A 7,253-nucleotide genomic window follows, 5' to 3' on the forward strand; every position below is an offset into this window, starting at 1 on the left:
CGACTAATCCATCAAGTACCTCAGGCTCTTGTGATCCGTGAAAATAGTACAACGGACCCCATAAAGGTAATTCCACCAAATCTTTAGGGCGAAAACCACAACCCCTAACTCCAAATCATGTGTTGGATAATTCGCCTCATGACGCTTCAGCTGCCTCGAAGCATAAGCAATCACGCGAACCCTCTGCATCAACATTGCCCCATAATCCTGTGATCGAAGCAACACAACAAACAACGAAATCATCAATACCCTCCGGCAGGGTCAGAATTGGCATCTCATACAACCGTTGTATCAAAGGTTCAAGAGTTTCCTACTGCTCAGGCCCCCAACAAAATGTAACCGTCTACTTTATCAGTCGGGTTAATGGAACAACTATCTTAGAGAAATCTTGGATGAATCTTCGATAATAACTTGCCAAACCAAGAAAAATATGAATCTCAGATGGAGACCTCGGAACCTCCCACTCCATCACGTCCTCAACCTTGGCCGGATCGACCAGAATACATTTCTGGTTGACAAGGTGCCCCAGAAACCGCACTTCGCGCAACTAGAACTCACACTTGGAGAACTTTTAGAAAAGTCTATCCCTCCTCAAAGTCTCCAATACTTCACTCAAGTGCTCCTCATGGTACTCCTGAGACTTGGAATAAACCAAGATATCATCGATGAAAACAATAATAGACCGATCCAGCATCATTCTGCACGTGCGGTTCATGAGATCCATGAATGCGGCTGGAACATTGGTGAGACCAAAAAGCATCACCATGAACTCGTATTTACCATAACGAGTCCGGAAGGTTGTCTTTTGCACATCCTCATCCCTGACCCGCATCAGATGATAACCAGATCACAAATCAATCTTGGAGAACCAAGATGCACCCTGAAGCTGGTCAAATAGATCATCAATCCTCAACAGTGGATAATGGTTCTTCACCGTTATGTTATTCTGCTCCCGATAGTAAATGCACATACGATGAGACTCATCCTTCTTCTTCAGAAATAGGATCGGTGCTACCCAAGGTGAACTGCTAGGTCGAATAAACCCCTTGTCTAACAGCTCCCGCAATTGTGTAGACAACTCTTGCATCTTGGGAGGAACCAATCGATACGGTACTTTGGCTATCGAAGCCACACTAGAAAACCAGATCAATCCTGAAATCGACCTACAACTGAGTAGGCACCCCAAGAAAATCCATTGGGAACACATTGGGATAGTCCCACACAATCGACACATCATCCACGGTCGCCTTACCCTTATCACGAGTATCCATGACATAGGCTACATAACCGGAACAACCCTACTGAAAATAGTGTCTGACCCTCGCTGTTGAACACAAAATCGGCCCGCACTGAGATCTCTCCCCATGAATCACTAACTCTACCCCCACTTGGGTTTGAAACCGAACTAATTGCTACTCACAATCGATCATTTCCCCATTAGGGCTCAACCAATCCATACCTACAATAACCTTGTTCCCACGCACAGGAATGGGAACCAAATCAACTAGATACTACTCGCTGAACAATTGGAGAGTACAACCCTGATGAAACCTCGCAACCTGGACATACATATCATCAGCAATCCCAACATCTAGAGGACAATCTAGCTCCCCCAGAGCTCTAGCAAATCTCTTGCTAAGCACAAGCGATACAAAAGACCGGGTAGCCCCTGAATTAAACAATACCAAAGCAGAAATACCATTCACGAGGAACGATCCTAAAATAAAACACATAAATATAAGCATCAAATCAATATAAATAAAGAGATAAGGGAAAGATACATACCCGTCACCACATCGGGAGGTGCATGAGCCTCCTCGACCGTTAACTGGAAAGCCCTGATCTTTACCATAGGCGCATATGCCTGGCCCTGGCGGTTGTTAGTAATTCGAAGACTTGCAGGAGCTGGTGCTGACATCGGTCCTGCTGCAGCCAAACTCGGACAATGGGCCTTCTTGTGGCCCCTCTGATTGCAATGAAAGCAAATCAGATAAAATACCATGGTGGTGGTGGTAGTAGTAGTATAATCCTTGCTAATATGACCAGCCCGGCCGCACTTGAAGCAGCCAGAACCAACCATCCTACACGTCCCCTCGTACTTGCCGCAATGGCCTCGGACCTGCTGGCCCTTCCCTCTTGTATTAACAACCTTGGTCCTCTTACCTGAACCCTGTGATACCTGAACCCCGTACGACTTCCTCTTCCTCTCCATCTCAAGTTCAATCTCTCTCTAGCCATCACTATCATATCCTCCAACGTCTTGCAGCTAGATCTGCTCACAAACTGTCGAATGTCACTCCTCAACCTCTTATGATATCAAACCTTCTTGATCTCCTCATCTGCCACATACTGTTGAACCAAAAGTGCCCTCTCCCGAAACATAGTGGTGATCAGAGCCATCGTATCCGTAGTATGGCAGAGGTCCTGAAACTCTCGCGTCAACTGATGTACCTCACATACTGTTGCGAACTCAGCCCTGAAACTGGTCAGAAAATCATTCCAGGTCATCAAATAAAAAGCATCATCACCCACTGTGCACCCGACCTCCTCCCACTAATCTCATGACCTGTCCTTCAGAAGATAGGAGGCAGGTCCAACCATTGCCTCCTCGAGGCAACTGCTGGTGCGAAAGGCATTAGCATCATCCGCTAGCCACCTCTTTCTCACTATTGGGTCCTTCTCCCCGTGATAGTTTGGAGCTCCACATGCCTGAAACTCCCTGAAAGTCTATGAACACGCCCCAACCAAGGCAACCATCTCTGAGCGAAATGTGCTCAACCGCTCATCCATATTCTCCAAGATGCCCTCCTTGATCGTACAAAAGATCACAAGAGTCTGATCGAGAATGTAACGCGTAATCTTAGACGTGATGAACTCCCTGGTTTGATCATCCAACTGCCCCGCTCGAGAACTTGAGCCCGAGCCCTCACCAGCACCAGAACTGATAACAGGTTTGCCTTGTAATGTCACCATACTGATAATAGAACAAATAAACCATCAGAATGCGCATCACAATATACATCGAGTCATCACAACTCCACAAGATTCCTGGTTTCATCGCATCTCTCCTTAAATTGAGTATGGATCCTCTGCTTCTAGTAGTATGGGCCTATACTACCTCCCACATATATTTGTACTTCCTTCAAGAATTTCTTTAATGCCACCAAGTCACCTTATATCCATACAACTTCCCCTCACAGATAAGGCTCACAACACTATCTCATCCTAGGGTTTCCTAGGGCAGACTCTACACCACTCTCCACCATTAGCTGCAAAAGGGAATCCCACTAACTTCCTCTACCTATCTCACAAATACAATTACATATTAGTAAAACCAGATAATTCTTCGAATGAGAGGACTCACACTACAACACTTAGACTCTAACAAGATTTGTGCAATAGAGTAAATCACAAAATACGAAACAAGGTGGTGTGTGCTCTACAATCATCCTAATCCCTCCCCTTATAACTGGAAGTACCAAACATATATATATATATATATATATATATATATATATATATATATATATATATATATATATATATATCACATAACGGGCGTCGCCCTAACCCACATATTGGGCCCTGCCCAATGAATATAACGAGCCCCGCCCTAACTCGTATAACGGCCCCACCCAGCTGAGTATAATCGACCGCGCCCTAACTCGAATTACGGGCCCCACCCAAATACAATTCATATAAGAATAATATTTGATAGAATACAAAATAACCAATGAGCCCTGCCCAATAAGCATACAACCACATACACATACCAGTGTCACACAGACAATGAGTATTCTAACATAACAGATCATAAGTTGGCATTGGTGCCTTTGACCCGCTAAACACAGTGAGCAAACTCACCTAGCAGTGCTGAATCACACTTATAATCCTTGGATATTGATCCGACAAATCCCCGAGCTATCAACATCAAATAACATCCAACTAACAATTGAATTCCAATCTATAATTATCAATCCAAACATAGGGTAAAAAGAGCATTTTACCCCTTACCTAGTTTGGTCCAAGACTAAGGCCCAAATCTACAATCTAAAAGGCCCAAAACCAATTAATCATCCAAGGACCATACATGGCGTAGTATTCCAAATTGGGCCCAAACCCTTACATGGGCCTTACCCTAGGGCCCACCTATTTTCCTAGTCCAAAACCTTTATACTCAGATGGCCCAACAATGTCCTAAACATCCAAGCCCAAAAGAATGACCCAAACTCAAAACCCAAAATGTGAAGCCCATGAGACTAAGTACACAGGGCGTACTCAGCACGTACATGCAATGTACTCGCTTGAGAGCCTGTAAGCTAAGTCAACATGCTTGTACGCCCATCGTACTTACCCATTCTTCCAAAACTCGATTTAAACTCTTAATCCATTAAGACATAGATTCCAAAACATAGATCTGACTTCCATGAGTTGGATTATCACGTAAAGTTGTTAACTTTATGTTCATGCATGGCTAAATGAAGCTATTAAGCTTAAAAAGGACTTAATATGTGACTTAATGCATGCATGAGACCCAATACTCCATAAAGTTGGCACCTTTATGCCTAAGGAACTCCTAATAAGCCTAGATCTAAAGGAATAAGTGCTTCAAACGTCTTAACTCAACCACCAACCGAAAAAGGGACCAAAAGCATAACAAATCAAGCTATAAAGAGACCTAAGAATTTACAAGCCAAGGTATGAACTTCATACCTCAAAACTCTTGCGAAGAGGGTGATAATTCTAGATCCACAAACTCCACACCATGAAAGTCACCTTCAATCATCTTCACTTCCTTCACAAAGCACAAAATAGCCACCAAAATCCCTTCAAGAACTCAAGATCACCACCAAGAAAGCTTAAAGGTTGATTGATGGTTTTAGGAGGTTTAGGGGGTTGATAAAGAGGCCAGTCCTAGGGACTTGAGGTCCTTAAATAGGGTACCACACCCTAAAAATTAGAGTTTCAACATCACCGAGTACGTTAAGCGTAACCCTCGTTCTCCCCACGTATAAGGCCTTGCAATCCCATCTTCCTACTCACTTAGTACGCTAAGTGTACCATATGGTACACCACATGTACTACGTTTTCAGCTAGTACGCTAAGCGTACCATGTTGTACGCCCTGCGTACTACTCCAAGGATCAACATGCAACATTTTCAAAAGAAAAGGGCAATAATGAACAGACCAGAAATCCAAGTGTTACAATATCTCATTACAAATACTCCACAGTCTGTTTATTTATTTATTTGTTTTACATAACATATTTGTTAGACTTGGTTGGAGATTAGTCTTCTAGAGCATGACATCTTGCATGTTTGATCTCCTGTAAATATTTTGTGAACTATTTTTTTCTGAAAATTGAAAAAGAAGTAAGTTAGTCACATACGATTAAACATAGAAAATATGTTATCAATATTTACATAATCATATGTCATTAATAATGTGTGTTAAAATATAAAATCATATGTCATTACTATTGCTTATTAGTATTTATTTAATCATATTTTATTAAAAATATTTTTATAATCACTTTTGATTACAAGCATCAAATAATGTTTTATGTTTCAATCATATGCTCTTTTTTTTATTTAATCACATGTGTTACAAATATTTTATTCAATCATAAAACAATCAAATGTTACTTACGAGATTTGTAAGTACAGACATGTACTTGTCTTTGATTGTTGCTCTGAGATGTTGTTGTCGAGTATCACTATGTTCGCGTTTTTAAGATTAAAAACAAATAGGTACATGTGGGTTTCTCAATAAACAGGGAAGAATATATGCATTTAAATATGTATGGTTATATTTAGGAAGGATATAAATTATAATAAGATTTTAATTAACTTACCAGATCAACATTTTTCATTTGAGTTTTTTCTTCATCTCCATTCAACTAGTCTATGAGGTGTTGATTGAAGATTTTGTATTTGTTCTCATCTTTTTGCATTGCCTCCATTTCTATTTTTTCTTTCATTTCTTTATCTACCTTTTTCTTCTTGGCATCTTTTGGTGGTTTTGGAATTTCTTTTGTAATTCGCTCATCCTCCATCACTACAAGAAAAATAGCCTTTTACGACGTGCAAACCACGACACTCGGTGATTTATGTTGCGCAAAGGAGAGTGACATTAAAAGAGTGTCGTCTATTCAAAAAATTTAAGGATTTAGGTCACGCATTATTGCGTGCCCTTAAATAGTGTCTCATGTAAAAAAATTAAAAACACGGAGGGCACTCGTGCGTCCTCTGTGAATGTCGTTTTATATTTTTTTAAGAAACGCGCGTCTCTAAGAGGGAAAATGAAATCCCCAAATTTTTTAAACACCCACCTTCTTCTCCTACATTCATTTCCATATGACTCTCATATCTACCCTACATCGTCTCCACCTCTCACCCACATCCACTGCCTCACAAAATTTTCACAAGCTAACGATTCCATAGCCTACTAGCGATTGAGGGTTATTTTCACATCTGCTCTACTTCCCATCGTCCATCTACTTGTGCCCTAGATCCGACGATTGAAGATTACAAATATGTGTAGGGTTTTATTTTATTTTAAGCTTCCAGTTCTCCTGTTTCCGTGGTGATCGACCGGTGGTGAAACGATTCAGCGCCAAAAAAAGAAGCGGCTCTCCATTCTCTTCTCGAATGAGATTTTCTAAGGATTTACATCGGTATCTCAAACGACTTCAACTCTTTTCACAGATTTCTTCCCATCTGATTTTATGATTTCGGATTTCTTATTGGCGACTCATTTCCTCTCCCATCGAGTTCGAAATTTTCACTCAAGGAAGTAATGGCAGCGGAAGATGATGAAGGGCCTTCAATGGTGCTTTGTTTATTACACTATGGTAGCGGAGATGATGGTGTTGTTGATAGCCCTAAACAATAGTCATCTTAAAAGAAATTATCAAAGAGAAAGGTACGTATCAGTTCTAGAGTTCTTATATAAAATTAGGTCAGCTGTACCCTTCTTATATAAAATTAATGAAATCGATTTTAAAAGCAAGCCATAATATTGATTTTGAAATCGAGCCCCAGATTTCGGAATATAGCCCTGCCTGTTACCATTAAAATTTACCCCTGCTTCTGATTTTTTAGCTTCCTGGTCTGGCCGACTCATAGAACTATTCCCCACAAACCCTTTGACTTCCGAAACATCACCCCCATCCTTGTTCTTTCCGATAACCTTGTTACTTTTCCAACTTTGCCCCTGTTCAATCTTTGAATCATTAGACTTTCCTTTCATTG

The sequence above is a fragment of the Lactuca serriola genome, chromosome 7 (genome assembly GCF_051521515.1).
Source record: "Lactuca serriola cultivar US96UC23 chromosome 7, Lser_US96UC23_V15, whole genome shotgun sequence".
NCBI lineage: Eukaryota > Viridiplantae > Streptophyta > Magnoliopsida > Asterales > Asteraceae > Lactuca > Lactuca serriola.